At 30.2% G+C, this 19652-nt stretch overlaps 1 long non-coding RNA gene across 1 annotated transcript; it reads left to right on the top strand.

Annotated features, from left to right (window-relative positions):
- The first annotated feature begins 5873 nt into the window (after positions 1 to 5873).
- Positions 5874 to 7234, top strand: LOC121122005 (uncharacterized). The gene is made up of 2 exons (XR_005865654.2): positions 5874 to 6479; positions 6542 to 7234. It is a non-coding gene; the product is annotated as an uncharacterized lncRNA (long non-coding RNA).
- Positions 7235 to 19652: the final 12418 nt, after the last annotated feature.

Genomic DNA, 19652 nt, shown 5'->3' with positions numbered 1-19652 from the left:
TGAATTTTTTTCCCAAAAAAAATTTATATTTGAAATGTAATTTTAAAAACAGCTCTCGATCTTTGAAATTTTTTTCCTACAAATTTAATTTGTTGTAAATAGCTATGGATTTTTGAAATTGTTTCCAAAAAATTTATTTTTTCAATTTTTTTTCAGAAAAATTTAATTTTACAAATTTTTTTCCAAAAAAAATTTCGAGAATAGTTATGAATTTTAGAAATTTTGTTCCAAAAAATTTAATTTTTTCTAAATAACTATGGATTTTTGAAATTTTTTCCAAAAAATTGTAAAATTTAAAAAAATCTTCAAAGAAATTCCAAAAACCAAGCCCTCCCAAAAATATAATCTTGCGGACTTCAGATACAAAAACGATCAGAAGCACTGTACTTACCTCCAAATCGAATTAAAGAAGTATCAGGGCTCAGTCCTAAATTATACTTTAAGTGGCTAATGTAATAGAAATTACTGTTATGTTGTGTATCAAAAAATAAATGTACACATAGTTGGACAATGGAGAATAAGAAAAATGCTTATGACGTAAAAGAGGAAATAAAAAATAAATTTTGTAGAAAAATAATTAAATATTACTGAATATTTTTTTATTTCCATGCAAATACTATACCGAATATTTTAAATATTCGTAACATATATTTTTGGATTGATTGATGTATATATAAACTCAATTTCCCAGATGGCATCCAAATAAATTATGATTGAATGTGTACAATAAACATAGATATGCAGTCAGAAAACCTCTTCCATAGTTCAATACAATGAATATTAACTTTTTAAGACTACACTTTTCATTTAAAAGAAGCAATATTTATCATTATGAGTAAATCGCTCAATATTAACATTTCATAAGATATAATACTTGGGGCATGATTAAGCATGATTTATAGGTTTCAGTTGATTTATATTCAACTTCAATGTCCAAGTGAAAGAAATGAGTATAAAACAAAATTTGCATTTTGATTATATAACTTCAAAACTTCGTATGACAATCACCATCAAGGACCATTGAAATTGTATTAAATGATGCTATAATTACTTTGTCTAAGATATCATATAATACATTCCATGATTTATAATTCAAATAAGGACTAAAATAAGTGTTCATATAAAAGTATATATAAAAAAGAAGGATATCACGGCGTTACCTCGCTAACAGAAAAATCGTCAGCTGTCGGTTCCTTTTTCTCCCTTGATACGTCATGGCTAAAGCATTAAGCCAAGTAGCGCATCGAAGGTTAACGTTATTATTAGCCAAAAAAAAATATCTTGGTCAAAATCTTACTTTTTTTGTCCGCTAGAGGTATTATTATTTGAATCCTTTTTGAGAATCCCTTCCTGTTCTCTCGTGAATTAGAATGAGTCAAGTACTGTTTCTACTTTTATTTACTTCATTACTTTTTGCTTGAACAATTATGGAGAAGGAATTATGATTCAAAATGATTTTCACAAGCAGAATGGTCAGCAGGTTTCCAATTAAGAAGATATTTAAGATTTGATTTCATTTTTTTCTTCTTGCGACTTCTTCTGGATTTTGGGGAATGGGAAATTTATAAAAGCGAACGTTTCTTCGAAGCTTTTGAAAATTTGACTCAGTTCTATTTTTGCATCCTCGGACAATACAATGACACATTATTTTTGAGTAATTTGTTTCAAATTTGCTTTATGATAGTTTGTAAATATAACATATTTAAGACTAGAATAAATTATATATGTATTATTACTTATTCAAACTTATTAATACTACGTATAACGTACAATAAATAAATGAGTGACGTCATAGAAAAGCGACATCTTGCAAAAATATTATGACAAATATTGACCATACTATTTCTTAAGGCAAATAGTGCTCCATGTGCTAATTGGTTTAATGTTTTAGTCATGGCTATTTCATAATTTAAGATCTGGCCCGTGACGTCAATTCGTGCAATTTCAAAACTTTTTACATAATTTGATTACTTTTTATAGATGTTACAAAGGCAAAGAGCAAACATTTTCGTGTAGTTATTCACAAAAATATAACTAATTATGCTTTTCCATATGAAATTATGAGAAATGCTGTTGAAAGTTTTTTTAAATCAATGCCACTTTATGATCTCTTTCTTTTTCCGTCTCTATTGAATCCATAATTTCCCTATTCACATCCTCTATGAATCTTCCTCCAAAAAAACCATTTTTAGCATGGCGAGTCATATAAGGAAGGTCTTCCCAAATTATCTTCCTAAGCACAACATTGTATATTTTATAAAAATGTGTTTAGAATTGTGAGTGACCATAGGTTTTGGACATTCTTGTATCTTTATAATGTAAAAGTTCCCAGTATAATGTATTTATCAAAAAAAACAAAAACAAAAACCTCCTGAGTATACAAATGAAAATATTGTGAATACCAAAGTAGAAACGTTGTTGTACATGTCTAAAATTTATTAGCATAAATTAGTTATCGTCTCACAAAAACTCTCAAACTACATAAATACAAATTCATTATTGATATAATTTAATATCAGAAGTCCTAAATAATTTCTTAAACTATATAAATGAAATTATTTATTTGACGATGTTCCATATATATTGAAAGTAATTCCAAGGGCTACTTTAGTACAAATGTATAACAACGGAAATTTGATCTTATCAAGTATCATTGGGCTGATGCTCTTCCATTCAATGTTACAAAATATCCCTCAAAACAACAATCTGTTTTAATAAAACAAAGTTTATCTGTCTCTCTGAGTGTCAAATAGTTACAGGGTGGACTGTATATAGTGAACCCTGATGTATATCATACACATATTTTTATAGAAGAAACATAATGCAGTCGTATTCATGACCTATTGAAGGCTTGTACATAAAGCTTGTAAAGTGTATACAAGGTGCTTTGTATGTCATATACATATTTGTGACCTAAAAAATAACAATACATTCATATTAATGACATATCGCAGGCGTGTTCAATGTGCATTTAGCATCGAATATGTAGCAAAGTTTTTGTTTGTTTTTATTATTTGTCTCGTGTGTGTTTTATAACTCATATGCATTTGTAGTATACAGTATGTCCAAAAAAAGATGGTGGTATTAAAAATATCCGTTTTAGAGTAAAAAAATTTTTTTCCCATCGGAATAAAATGAAATTTGGCTGATACAATCATTAGGGAATATTGAATTTTTCTGATGCAATAATTTTCCATGATTGCATCATACATCAGTATAAAAGGGCTCAGAAAACACCGCAGGATTTTAGTTGAAATTCAATATCCGAAATGGTGAGAGAACACTATTTGGAGACCAGGGCCAATGCTGTTGGCATGATAGAGGGTGGATCAAGCCAGAGAGACGTTGCTCAAATATTACATATTCCTCTCAGGACCATTGATAATTGGTGTAAGTAAAGGAGGGATGGATAAACATTTGCAAATCAGAAGGGTCAAGGAAGGAAGAAAAAAATTGGCAAAGTTCCCAAACTGGTGACTTCAAAATCTTTGACCAAACAGAGGTAATCCACAAGGAAACTTGCAGAAAGATTGACTTCAAAAAGTTATCCAATATCCAAGTCATCTATCCACAACTACCTGAGGCACTCTTTGAAGGCTTTGTCACACAAACCACACAAATGACTATATCTAATGTGTACGAACCAGAGACAAATGATTAAAGAAAAATAAACAAATACAAGAATAATTCGAATTGAGAAGAACTAACAACAATCAAGGCTTAAATAAAATTGTTAAGATATTATTGTGATCACTTAATTATCCGTTATGAATTATCTTTAGACTTTATACATGATGGATTTTTCATATTGGAAAAGACTCATTGTGGGACGAACAAGCATATCATCAGATTAGGCCAGAGAAGTGATTTCATCTTCGTTATGAGCCAGGATCTATCAGTTGAAGAGATGGTTGGATGTAGTTAGGCAAACCACTGAGAGGATTCGAGGAGACATCAAAGGCCGGATTGTAGGAGAACACGAAGAGATGAGAAAGTAAGGGAGGAAAAATGTAAAGCCTAGTACATTTGGAGCAACCTAGAATTGAAATAGCGAGATGAGAACGATGTTCTTCGTCTCTTCATTAATCTTCTTTCTTATTTGAAGAATAGGAAGCAGGTTGCACTACTGAGTCACTCATGGGACTTGAATCATCAGAGTTATGTATATATCAAGAACTGGGCATTAACACCTCCAATGGATCTCAAGCCAATTGTGAGACCTTAACAAGTGACTTATAAATTCCTTCAGCGAATTTTTGATTGAATTTTCATTTGAATATGTAACTTCATTTATAGTAGTAAACTTCAGTGATATTTACCAAACAATATTAATGGTACAACTTTATATATTTATTCATTCCAATTCAGAATGAGAATCCGGCTCCCCCTTTATTAATGTGTATAACTAATATTAATGTCCATTCCTTTGTGAATGTTTAATTTCATTAATTAATGTATTTGTTTTAATAAATGTAATTTAAATACTACTGAAACAGCTTTAAAAATATATTTTTTGACACTTCATGTAATTATCTAATTTGATTAATTATGGTACTTATGGTTGGAGAATGTTCCAGTCCTCCAACATATCAGGGTCCTTATATTTCTCTTAATGCTATTGTATTTTAAGTCCTAATTCTATGCCTACGAAACTTTTTAGAAATAATTCTCATCAATCTGGATAATGAAAAAACTATTTTCTAAATATTTGGGTATATTGTCACGTGATATAGTAAAATGCCTCCATAAATAATCAATCAATACATGTAATTTAAGAAACATTTAAATTGAATTTGAACTGTAATTTTGTTTTAATTAATAATTAATTATTCACATACAAATATACCTCTAAGATAATATTAAATATTTAAAAATAATGTAAATTCCAAGATATTGCTTTCAGAAATTTTAATTTTTCATTGGGATTATATTGTGCGATTACTTCTTGCAATCTTAGATTACCAGTTTTGTTAACACTTTTCATTGGTACAATATTACCACGTTCTAAATCACTTTCTTTTTCATGCCAAACCTTCTTTTATATTTAAATAATTTATCAATTTCCAAAGATTATTATTTTTTTATTAGTAATAGAGCTTTAAAGGCCATTGTGAAATCCTTCTACACTTTTATTAGTTCTTATTTTGTTATTATATGTTCTCGAGCAAATATTCCACAGTTCGATTGAGAATTGGTGTCACTCTCCTTTTTTCTTCTCCCTGGCCTTGTATACACCCTATGTAATACCTATAGTTATAGTTGATTATATTGTAGAGAAAAACGCGTGCAAGGAGGAGGGGGAAAAAAGACATATGGTATCATTGTTTAAAATACTGATGTGATTATCATCTGCCTGCTTCATTATGATTTTTGAGGGTATAACGAATGTATTTATTAGCAAAATGTTTAATGAAGATATACTACGTATAATTGACTTCGACGTTTTTTATCCGTTACAGTAGATTTGAAAACTTCACACTCCATGAAATTGTAATTCATTATGAACCTTATTCTCAGAATAATAGCTAATGAAACGACAAAGTAGAGTATTTGAAATATACTTGAAGCTCAAAGTTTAAAAAAGAAGGCTTTAATTAAATATAATCTACATACTAAAAAATAAACCATTAAACATTTAAGTTAAATATACAAAATTAAACAATTAAAATCATATGACTATTAATAATAATAAATTATAAACACAGAATATTGAAATAATAGATTGATCCAGATAATTTTTTCTTGTTTTAACATCGGAATTCAGTTAAATATGTCATAACTTTAGGTTGCAATACACAAGCGAGACGTGGAGTTTAATCAAAAAGATAATCACCAGACTTACCAGATGAGAAACAGATGGTTTGTCGGATTTGTCGATATAAATGTGCCTTTAATCTCCTGTCTAGAATTACAAGCCACTCATTATCCTCATCTCATATCAAGAGCATGGATATTCATATAAAAATCAAGTTAATGATGAATACATCAAGTCAGACTTTAACTCTGATATCACAAATATGCTTATTGCATGTATATAACCCTTATCCATTCCTAATCATCTACGTTCAAAAAAATTATGGAGAAATACACGGGTAAACCTATCCCTTCCCGAAGAACCATCATTAAATTTATGGAGGATGTTGGTACTGATGCCATTTATAGAAATACATATAAAAAAATTTGAGTCATCCACACCAAATGACGATCAAGTTATCAGTAAAAAGTTACTATATATTAGTTATATTTACTAATTTCGAAAGAGAACTCTGAATTTTGTACTATCTAACAGTAAGTATTCAATTTTTTTAAATCTAACCCTAAAATATGATTCTATTTTAGCTAAACATATCAAGAATTATGATACACAACTCATTAAATAGTAAAAACAACTGCTTAAATGGTCACAACAACGGGGGTAGTAGCTTTGGATGGTTCGCAACTCGCTTGTCTGAGACTACTTACTTCGCTTTAAGACTTGGGTATGATAATTAGGTTTTCCAATATTACATAGTCAATAAATATTACTTTTTTATCACTTAAGGCTTAGCTATGGTTGATGGGCTCCAAGAAATGGTGTTCAGAAAACTCATAAAAGACAAAAACAACTACTTAAGTGGTAACAACAACGGGGATAGTTACATTGGGTGTATCGTTATAATTAGCAATTGTGTATATCCTTCATGATAATAGTATGTTGTTATATAAGCATAAATAACGGGGAAAATATTTTTTTTGATGGTCTTAATAAGGAGTAATATCGCCGGACATTACTACATAATTAGCTTTTGCTCTAAATCTTTAAGATGGATTTATTTCTAACATTTTTTTATCAGTATATTTATTGTCTACTTTTATGATTTTGACATTTACTTTATTATTAATAATTAGTTAGATCTCATCGGTAGAGATATATCTATCCTGTGCACAATTGTATATGCAACTTGCACATAATGAAAAAAGGTGATGATCTTTTTAATTAAACTCCACGTCTCGCTTGTGTTTTGCAACCTAAAGTTATGACATATTTAACTGGATTCCGGTGTCAGAACAAGAAAATATTATTTGGATCAATCTATAATTTCAATATTCTGCATTTATAATTTTTTGTTATTAGTTATATGATTCCAATTGTTTAATTTTGTATATTTAACATAAATGTATGATGGTATATTTTTTATTATGTAGATTATATTTAATTAAAGCCTTCTTTTTTAAACCTGGAACTTCAAATATATTTCGAAATACTCTACTTTGTCGTTTCATTAGCTATTATTCTGAGAATAAGGTTCATAATGAATTACAATTTCATGGAGTGTGACGTTTTCAAATCTACTGTAACGGAAAAAAAAGGTCTAAGTCAATTTTACGTAGTATATCTGCATGAAACATTTTGCTAATTGTTATACCCTCAAAAATCATAATAAAGCAGGCAGATGATAATCACATCAGTATTTTAAACAATGATACCGTATGTATTTCCCCCCTTCTCTTTGCACGCGTTTTTCTCTACAATATTATCAACTATAGTAATACGTCTCAATGTAAGAAACCAACTCTTGGTCTAAAGCATGATCATTGGCAAGCTCGACAAATCCATCAATAATATCTGCAATCGGCAAAAAAGCTAACGTGGTGAAACATTTAATTTTGAAATTAAAATCAGTGTCAATGGAATATCTCAATTTTAAACCTAAGTTTAGAATATGTCTGTATATATTTTTAAATATATGGAATTAACATCCCGTAATGTTTTTTACAGGAAACACATTTCCAAAGGCATTTAGAATTGTCTTTTCGTTATCCATCATTAATTAATCGGGGCAGAATGATGTTTTTAGATACTTCAAAGTAGTTAACAGTCTATTCTATACATCTCCATACTTATTTGGAGTAAGATAAATAATCTTGACAGCGATACATGTCCAAGAATGATGTGCAATGTAAAAAGTTGGTAATAATTTTAAGGGCAACATTTTAATATTCCGTCACAGGTCTTCCCATGATGCGAGATCTTCTAATGCAAACCCAGATCCAAAAAAATAATATTTTTTTCAGGATTGTGTTCACCACTTTCATATTGTAAAAATTGTTCTCCGTTTTTCAAGAATCAGTAGTCACAGGGAATTGAAAAACCACATCTTCCAACAGGAATTGGAGGAGATTGATTTACTCGCTGTCTCCAGCCTCGAACACAGTGAGTCAAATTTGATGAATTGGATATAAATGTTTTCGTTAAGTTGAATGACATTTTTCCAATTAACATGGGCGAGTATAATTGTGAAGTCAGAGCTTGGGATTTCAATATTGTTTTTTCTACGTACATCTTGGGTTTGGATGGATTGCTCAGATGTCAGTGTTCACCTACTGTTTTGAAAACACGTATATTGTCACTATTGATATACAATTGCGTTACAGTGTGGAGCCTAGCTTTACACTTTTCATATTCACATATCAAGTATGTTTTTGGGCCGTTTTTTTAGTTAACTCTGTAGATATAATTATATTTTTTTTTTGGCCACATAGTGTAACTTTATTCAGAATCAAAATAAACTAAAGGCTTAGCACATCGCATAAAAAAATAAAATTTTATCTTAAAAAAATAATGGTAAAAACAAAAAAAATATCAAACTAAAAATCAAGATGAAAAAAAAAAAACAATGGCAAAAACTAGCTGATTATCAAACTAAAAGTAAAAATAAGAGACAAACAGAAAAAAAAATTAATAATTAGATAACGTTATTGGCATAGTCCTCATTTACCTGAAGAAGTAGTCCATATCTTTAATTACTTTGATATGTAAAATAATAATAGGGATGACGTCTGTAAGGTTTTAGTCCTTCTTAGTCCTTTTTGCATATATTAATTGTTGTGTTTTTGAAATAATGGGGTTGACCTTCCCTTCCTCTTTCCCACAATAGTTTCCTAAAAATTCATCTGTACCAGTTGTTACTCTAAAATTATCTACGAGTCGATATGAGATCCCCCATCTGTTACACTTAAAAGCCTGCAGCTCCAGAAGTGTTGGCTGGTAGTCTCTCTTGCTTCATTACAATATATAATTATAATTATCCACTAATTTCATTCTATCTCTTTAACTTTTTATTAAATAAACTATTTTTACAGTTTACATATATGTAGACTGTAAGTACTAAATGCTAAAGGAATATAGAGTTTCGCTAGTGTTTAAATATGTATTTAAATTTATTAAAACAAATAAATAAATTAATGAAATGAAACATTGACAAATGAATGGACCTTAATATTAGATATACATACACATTAATAAAGTGGGGGCTGGATTCACATTCTGAATTGGAATGAATGAATATATAATGTTGTATTATTAATATTGTTTTGTAAATATCACTGAAGTTTACTACTATAAATGAAGTTACATATTCAAATGTCATTGTATCATAGTATGAAAATGCACTCAAAAATTTGTTGAAGGAATGTATAAGTAACTGGTTTAGGTCTCAAAACTTTTGAGTGCTCTCAGTGAATTGCCTTACCACATCTAACCAAATCTTCTACTGATAGATCCTGCCTCATAACGAAGAGGAAATCACATGTTGTGCTTGTTCGTCCCACTATGAGACTTTTCCATATGAATAATCAATCATGTCTAAAGTCTATTGATAATTGATTATTAAGTGAATAGGACTGTTTCCATTCGAATTACATTACTGTCGTGTTTGTTTATTTCTCTTTAATCATATATTTATTAATGTAATACTACTTATTTTCTCTCTGGTTCGAACACATTAGTAATTACATAAGTGATAATATTATTAATATTAAATAAAAGAAGGCGAGTCTTCCGCCGAGCAAGGCTTTATCCTATAAGAATTTTCCCAATGCGAGTAATCCCAGTACAAACTTTCACTATACAAATTTTTCATGAGTGAGCTTTCCTAGATCCCCAGATACTCCCACTAGTCAAATAATAATATGAAAAGTCAATTCAGAATGGTGTTGTTCGGTATCCGGACCGGTACTATAGTAGTACCAGAGTACAAGCTCTGCATTTAAAACGGTAATTCCCTCGATTGATTTTGAAACTGGTACTTGCAACGTCATTACATACGTAATAAAACAATTTTTCCGTTGATAACGTAAGCCCCAAAAATATATGAGCTAGAAAATTGTTTTTTATAACTCAAAGAAAGGCTGAAAATTGTTAGAGTTTTCGAATCTTTCGTTTCATTAGATCAGCTACAATCCGTTGTGAGGAGGGATGAGTGGGAGAAAGAAAGAAAGAAAGAAACACATAGATAGGATTTAAAAATATGCAATCCTCATCTTTACTGAAACCAAGAAGGACTTACACTTAAAAATCCCAAAGAAATAATCAGAGGTACTCTCCGTCATTCTTGAGCACACACACTTAATACTTAGATGTTTGCACTTCAATAATAATGATAATAACTTTGGAAATTAAAAAAACAAAAACACTGTTTAGGTTGCAATTACAAATTGTCATTAATAATGTTCTTAATTTTCTGAGCTAACTCTATATCACCCCCCGAAAATTAAATCCTTAGGACACCTCTGTAAATTCTGCTTTACAACATTTTTGTTTTACATTTTTAGTCGTGACAACACTATTCCAGAATATTTGATCTTTTGAATATATGTTTTGATATATGTACATATACAATGTAATTGATTGGCGTTATTTTTGTAAAAATATAGAAAATACTCTTAGGAAGTAAGGATATATTGAAGGAGTTTTGGCATTAGGTTTCATTTGAGTGAACATAACTATGAAATCAGTAGAAGTATAGCGTTTTTTCTTTGAGTAATCATTTATGAATTGTGTTCTTGTCAGGTATTTTAAAATACAATGAAAATATAGGAGTAGAAACGTTTTACTGTTGCTGTTCTTTGATGATTTTCTGTTTGGTTTTCATTGCTATCCTTCAAATTCTATAAATACATAACTCCACATATTGCAATACCACATAATTTATTCAGGGACAAATATTGTTTCTCAATTCATTATAATATTATATAAGTACATCGATAATCTTAATTTGATTCTTCACATATTACTCCTCATCAAGGCCAATGCCCCGGGCCACGGGTTATGTAGGTGAAGTGCTGACTCCAAAGGTAGTTCAAAATCTGCCTCCTTCGCATTTAGAAGCATCAACGACCACATTTTATTTGCAATAATTCCAACAGGTTGCGCAGGTGAAGTGCTAAGCCCCAAGGTAGTTTAAACTCAACTGCTATCGCATTTCTAAGCATCAAGGACCTCTTCTATTGTTATAATACACACCGACCCACGGGTTGTGCAGGTGAAGTGTTTCTATTCAAAAGCATCCCTAATCCCTATGCTTCGAGAAATGCATGGCTATTGGAAGGTAATATTATCATCCTATTGAGGAGGAAGTTTTGGAACAAGCTTGGAGGTAGAAGAGACAAATTACCCCAGGCCACAAACAAAAGGCCCCAATTCAAGGATATTATTATATATATATATTTTAGAGAAAAATCTATATATCATTGGGAAGATGGATTTAAAACCTCCCAAGCTTGTTTCATCCCTTCAAATTCATGTTGAGTGAGGACGCCAAACTTTGAATGATTTAAAGCTAGACTTTAGAATATTATAACGCCTCTTCAGATACACTTTAGAAGTTTGTACTTCTGTAGCAGAATCTCTATTATCAAGAACTTTAGACCCTCTAGTCTGGTGGCAACGTCGACAGATTATTTATTCTAGACTTGATGAATTAATGAAAGTAAGAATAAGCATTATTGCTATATCTGCCCAATCTGAACGTCTCTTGAGCAAGATAGGACAAATAATCTCTGAACGTGGAAATTGTTTCAGTCTTACTAAAGTCAGACAGCTTGTATAATTACTTAATATTATTTTGGATTAAATGCAACTCAATCCAAATGAATAATGTAATGTAGTAATTAATGATACGCAATATTTTTTTATGTATATTTTATATATATTAAATGAATTTATATCTAATAGTTTACAATTTTTCCGTTACAATTTCATATTTCAAAACTTTTCTATATTGATTCAATACAGGTTTTTTCACTTTATGTATATTTGAGAGAGGCACATTTTTATGTTGGCTGTCTGAATGAACCATATGTTTCATCTTTTAAAGTTGTTACCATTATTCTTTCATTCTTGAGAAGAGAACATCTGAGTAATGAGTTAGGGGAGATTAACACTGAGTTGTGGATTTATCTTCTACATTCATCAAAGCAAAGTTTATCTGTTTGTTGACACCTAATAACTCCAAATGTGACACACTAGTATTATATAATAGAAGAATTGTCTATAAATCTACATTCCTTATTATAATTGAATATATGTTCTCAATAATATTAAAAGCTCAAACTACTTGTTCTTTTTAAAAATTTGATGACATTCAAGATTAGATTAAAACTTATCGAATTATGGAGCCTTCATCAAAAGTTATCTAACATGGAAGAGTCAAACAGATGTCAATATATGAAGGACAAGTAATTAAATATAAAATATTATCTACGTTACAAATTAAATCACTTTTGACATTGTGACATTTCATGCATAAAAAAAAACATAAGTAAAAAATATTATGGTAATATAAAAACCATCTTTTTAATAAAAAGGTGTACGGGGTATAAGTATGAAAATAATATAATAATAGAAGAGGGAGAGTGGTTTTTTGTAGTGTCTACATGAATAGATCTTCTTTATTTTCTAAAGCTGTTATCATTATTCTAGAAAAAAGACCATGTAAGAATAAATTAAGTACTTGTGCATAAAAGACTAATAGTATCACTTATGATTTGTTGGGAAATTTTAAGTGTAAATCCTAATTTCCTTAATCTCATAGCTGCTTGCTGACATGATAGGTAACTAATAGTGGGTACTTGAGACTTTTTTGACGGTTTTTTTGATATATTTCAATTTATCTAAAATGAATTTTAAAATTTTTTCTTTTCAAGTGTAAAAAGAATCTATATATATCTATTTAAATATATTTATATATGAAATGTAAGGTGTTTTTTTTTAATTAAATTTTAAAATACATGTTTTTTTTTGCAGCACCCCTGATACGGTCAAGGGAACCCCAGTGTGACGGAGGACCTACTTTGAGAAACGCGGCCGTTATGAAATATTTTAGTGTACATTGTCTGAGTTTGTCTGAACATCATACTTTCCCCTTTTATCTCGAAATTGAAGACAACGACAGTGGAAAGTAGTTGAAATTCAATTCCCACAACTTTTTAATAATAAGGAAATAACTTTGCATAGGAAAGAGGGGTTTCCACTTTTTCGATAGCACTTTGGAGGATCATAAAAGTAGATGAAAGGTCTCATTATGTAGAGGAATTTGGGAATTTGTCTCTTATGAATTATTCTCGGGAGGGAGGGCTACTCTAAGTCGATCCCTGAGCTGAGGGATGAGGCTGGAGGAGATAACATCTCATTAATTAAAGCACTGCAACTTTTTATTGTATCTACTATGAACCATTATAGTATAATTACTGTATAAACGTAATAAGTATCACTTAGATGAACTTCTATGCCATCAAATCAATTAAATCCTAAAATAGAAAATAACCTTAAACATAGAAATATACAGTACAAACCCCAATGATTGTCTAATCCTACATGGAAACTTATTTGAGCAATTGTGATCGATTGAACCGAGATCCCTCTCTGTCTACTCCAATATTATATTCTTCCCTTGACGAAGTTATTACCAATGATTAAAGGATTGAATTTCAACTATCCCCTGTTACTGTCTCCAATTTCTAGATAGAAAGAAAATTTAAAACGCGCTTGCAAAATTATAAAATGTAACTTTTTTCTTTTAAATATTTAAATATAGAGTATACTATTTGCTATGAAACTCTGTATGGTTAATCAAGTTTATATTTTTGAAACTATATTTGGGAGGTAAGAAATGCTTTCAAAATATGAAATATGAATATGAATATTAGAGTTCAACAAAAATTAAATATAAAATAGGTAGAATAGACTAATTCAATTTAATGAATCATAAAATTTTCGGAGCTAAATGTAGGTTACCAAATTATCGAAGTTATTACCAATGATTAAAAGGTTGCGAGGATTGAATTTCAACTATCCCCTGTTACTGTCTCCAATTTCCAGATAGAAAAAAAAGTAAGACGTGGTGGCAAACTATGAAACTCTCTATGTTTAATCAAATTTATATTTTCACTGATGAAAAGGTTAATAATTAATTACTTTTTTATGAGTATGATGTAAAAAAAAAAGAAATCAGAAATTTTTCCTTTTCTTAAATTTTTGATTCAGATTGTTTTTATAATACGACACTACATATACTATTTATTTATGTATATAGAATATTCTTCATGATTGTCCATCAGAGTTAACCACGAATGATAAATCAATTACTTACATATTATATTGCATAGGATATCAATATTATATGAATGTACGTTCTATGTCTTGAATACATTGCTTCTAGAGGTGTGTAGTACATATTGTACAGGGAGTCTAGAAATGAAATCAACTTGATTGAATTAATAGATAATTACTTACACTACATTAGACATAGTTCATTTAATTAGAGTGCGCTGAGTTAAAGTAGGAAGGATCTCCTCTGTGTGAACTTTTTTGCTTTGAGCAATGAATCAAACATAGATCTACAAATAGATTCTCACATATTTGAATTTGTAAGACTTATTTTAAGTCGTATAAATAGAATAGACACAATATTTCATTTCCTTAATATAGAATTGTATGAACGCGATCGTTTGAATCAAACTAATTAAATAATCAGGAATACATATTATAGAAAAAGGAATCATGATCCTCGTTTTTTGAAAATCCATAAATGTATATATACAGATCTTAATTCAAGTTGTTTTTAATTAATTAAAATTAAATTTGTATGCATTCTACATTAATTTACAAGTTTATTTAACATAAAAACTACAACATATAACTGACTATGATGGTTATCTTATCGATCATTCGCAGATTTTTCTATTTATTCCTAATTAACTTTTTTGTATAGGATATTTACACCACACATTCTTCATATATAGGGTTGCTGAGATAAATCCGGACACAATTCAAAAGTGTCTTTCAAAAATTGTAGACTGGATATAGATGTAAGCAATAAAACAAAAATTATTTGATGGACATTTATGTATTATTTTATTCAATCTGACTGCCCTCAGTGGCAATCTCTTTCTCGATCAAGGCCCGTCAGGTATTGCAAGCATTTTCCACACCTGTATGGTTGCCTTCAGGCGACTTAGGTATTTATTCCTTTGACATTTTGAAGCTTCTTGAGTATATATTTCATGATGGAGTGATATACATTTGATCTGCGATTGCAAATATTCCAAATTTATTAACAAAAAATATCTGTAATAAAAAATAACTGATTTTCATTCCAATATCATCTTCAGTGATGAAGCTCATTTTTGGCTCAATGGCTTTGTTAATCATCAAAATATGCGTTATTAGTCAGGTAAAAATCCAAAAGTGCTTCACTAGACATAATTGCATCCCCAAAAAATGACTATTTCGAGTGGACTTCATGCTGGAAAGATCATTGAGCCATATTTTTTCGTTGATGAAAATCGCCACGTTAGTGTAAATGGAAAGTCGCTATTGCAACATGATAACTGATTTTTTCGACCCAATTATAAGTATGGACTTGAAAAGCTTGTGACTTTAGTAAGAAGATACCACTCGTAACACAGCAAACGTTAAAATCGATTTATTGCAAAGCAAATTTGGTGAGCGTGTTATTTCGATAGATGTACCAGTTGATTGGCCGCCTCGATCCTGCAGTTTAACACCTTAAAATTATTTTTTTTGGGGTCACGGGAAGTTATTGGTCTACTCCAATAAGCTGGCGACGTTAAAAGAGCTCAGAGAAAAATATCGAACGTAAAATTGCTGCAATATTGGTCAATTTATTCGAAAAAGTAGTGGAAAATTTGGTTCAGCAATTGGACTTCTGTAAACGTGCTCGTAGTGGTCGCAGTAAGTAAATCGATTTTTATACATAAATGTATATATTTATAATTTGTATTGAAAAAATAAATTTGGTAAAATATTTAATGGTTTCTGTTTTATGAATAAAAAGATTTGAAGCGCTTCTAATGAAAAACCATTTATATAAAGGATTTGACTAAATAGAGAACATTAAAAAGTTAAAAAGAAATTATACAAATATAAATTAAAGGCACTCAGTAGAGCACAAAAATTCTCCTAAAATATTTTTCCAAAACAAATTGAGTGCGGTATCTCAATTAATTCCAAAGTTTGGTCGATTATGAATTTGTAGGGTTATTTATGGCTTTGACCTCTCAAAAGTTAATGAACTCTTACTGTTAACATATATCATCTTGCTACAAAATTTTACCAAAATCTGTCTTTAACTTTTTTATAATCCTGTTTACAAACCGAAGCAAAAACATTCCCTCAGTTCAACTTTTTGGTGGAGGTAAATAGACAATTAAGTAGATTAAATAATCTATAAATAAATCATCCGTATGTCGTTTACATTCATTTTTCCTCACTTGGATATTCAAGGACAATTACACAATGAACTAATGAATTAAATTATTCATATTAAAACGGTAATAAAATCAGGCATGAATACTAGTATCGTGTATCGGCCTGGAAGCCCTAAACCACTTTGAGACCGTTATAAATTTTGTTGAAGCAATCTAATTCCCTCTTTTAAAGAAGTTCAGTCTGAGTCGGAGACATAGATAAATTTAAATTAGTTCTATCAGAAAAACAAGGATTTAAAAAATCCAGCCCAACAACTTGAAATGTCTGACCTTGGGCCTAATTAATGCACATGGCAAAGCTCAACTTCACAGAAAACTGAGGTTTCTTAAAATGAATCCCTGTATTTGAAGATTACAGCATCTTTAGGATAAAAATATTTTTTCCCAGTATTGTCACTACTAATGACAGTTAATACAACTCTCCTTGGGAGTGAAGTCTTTATGGTACCTCAACTCTGCTCTCCTGGATGCACCCTTCCCTCTAACCTGATTCTGTCATCAAATTTTCCTCTTATCTCGCCGAGTGAAGCCATCCTGTTGTGGAGGACAGGTAAAATCCTCACTCTCTATGCACGGATGTAGTCACCATTTGGTTATGTAGGACGGATCGAAGTCTGCTATCTATCTCTCTGGGAGAAGCCACCATTGTTTCATGGAGAGGAAGTGGAGTTCTTACTCTGTATCTTCAGATAAGGTCACCATTGCGTCATGAAGAACACATGGAATCCTCCTCCCCCCCTGAGGAAGATGTAATCGTGTTGTGGATTATGGTTGACTAATTTATGGATCTCCTAATTTATTGTTTTAAATCATCTGCATCGAATGATTTGGGGGTGATGCTATGTTCCTTCGTTGTTTCGGATCCTGATTTATTAAGAATTTAAACATAAATATTGTTTTGTCAATATCTTAAAAGTATACATTAAAACTCATCAATATGAAGAAATTTGTAATCTTCTATTCCTATAGAAATAAATGATGTATACTTATTTATTGACTATTATTTTGATTTTTTTGCTACAAAAATGTTCTTAAATATAATGGGACAATTTCTTTAACTTTTACTTGTTTTTTTAAGATTGAAATTAATATTTATTATTTTGATTATTACCTCATAAGGGAAATCTAGAGCCGAACTTTGTAAAATAGAAATCATTCTTTCAATAACCTAAGGTTGATGCTATTTATATATGGAATCCATGAAAGGCTTCAAAGATTAACTATATTTTTTTGATTGGATTAAAAATTAAATTTGAGGGTCTGTTTAAATTTGTTTAAATAATTCCTCAATTCCAGTGGCCTCACCAGAAAACATTGATCATCTGCTGTTTTAATAAAAAATCAAAAATACTTCAAAATATGTGTTATTAATTAGGCTTCTATAGAATACAAATGTGTTAATATCTCCCTCTAAAATAAGAATTCCCGCCTATCTTTTGTGTAAATTGATTTAAAAATGCATAATAATATAAATGTATATACACTTATATTAATTATAATATTTTCCATACACTAATGCTATTTGAAGTGTAGTTTTTTTCTCCTCTATATCGCAGAAATTCATTTTCGCCCTCAAAAATAATATACGAGGCAGCTGAGATTAACAATTGTCTCAATTCAGTAATAGCGCTCCCGCTTTTTCCTCGCACTTTTACACAAATCCTACTCTATCTATGATGAATATATATGAACCACACAACTTATGAATTCTTTCATTCTTGGAGGATAGTAGCAATTAGTGTTGAGACTCGGTCCAGCACCAATTTTTTGTTGGTCTCACTTTATGGACCAATTTTGATTCGGTATCACTTTATGGACCGATTTTTATCGGTCTCATATATTATGAGATACTATTTTTTTAATCAACTGTCATTCACTTTTTTGTTTTAATTATCAAAAGTATACAATAAGCTCTAGAACAAATACTGTATAAATATAAGAGAGGGTGGGATCAAAATTAATTCGGACTATCTCTGTTCAAACTTCGTATAAGGTCATTGTACTTGAAAAAACATACGATGCCATGTTATATACAGTTTATCTGTAAAATCGGTCTAGACCATTTTTTTTGGGCCAGAACTAGACTGAAGTTTTCCATTGAACCGAAAGCCAACACTAGTAGCAATATAGTTTCCCTTTATTCAATACGTCATGTCTTTTGTTTTTATGACTTTACATTAAAACTTAAGAACAGGCGTAAAAAACAAATAGCGTAATAAAAGATTAGTAAACTAGTGCATTAATCAAAACCTCAAGACTTTTAAATGACTAAAACTTTAAAGTGTTTCAAATCTTTGCAAATGGATTGGTGAGAAAATTGGTCCATAGGGCGAGACCTTAAAAATCAATCGTTTGAATGAGGCTGAAAAAACATAAATACACGATTGGAACAAGATTAAATATCTTTTCCCGATCTCAATTAAAATATTGGTCCAAATTAATAAAATTAATTAATTATGACCCAAAAGAAAAAAATTGGTCTTGGATAGTCTCAACAAAAATTAATACATCTTTAACAAATGATTTATCTAAATTATGGGTAGATGCAGTTTCAGGATCTCAACATTAAGTTAAGTATAAGCTCCTGTGGGAACACCCAAATAATTAGACCATTTAAATAATGTTTATTATTGACAGGGTTCTCAGAAGTATTGCAGAGTGATCCACTAATTATTGTCTTTGTTGATAACTATAAAATGTATTAGTGAGAGACTAGTTTTCATTGTCAGTCAATTTTCAAAAATATTTACAGGGTTTGGAAGCAAAATGTGGACTGAATGACTGACTTTAGAAAAATGGCAATAATTTTATATTTGATAAATAATTTGGAAATTTTTTTGAAAAATAATTTGGAAATTTAAAAAAAAAAATAATTTTGAGACACGACCTTTGTGAACATCTTCACTCAATATGGCCGCTCTCAGCAGCAATCACAGCCTCCATACGGCGGTGGAAAGCCTAGCAGGAGTTGATGATGAACTTCTCAGACAAATTTGTTCCACTCCTTCACAATAGCGGCCTTCAGGGAGTCTACGTTCGGGTGATATGTCTGGTTAGTCTCCCACTCCACACAGTAAAGTCCTACGGGTTCAAATCCAGCG

Source organism: Lepeophtheirus salmonis, chromosome 7 (genome assembly GCF_016086655.4).
Source record: "Lepeophtheirus salmonis chromosome 7, UVic_Lsal_1.4, whole genome shotgun sequence".
Lineage (NCBI taxonomy): Eukaryota > Metazoa > Arthropoda > Copepoda > Siphonostomatoida > Caligidae > Lepeophtheirus > Lepeophtheirus salmonis.
The sequence above is the reverse complement of the archived record's forward strand: the minus strand, read 5'-3'. Positions and strand labels throughout refer to the sequence as shown.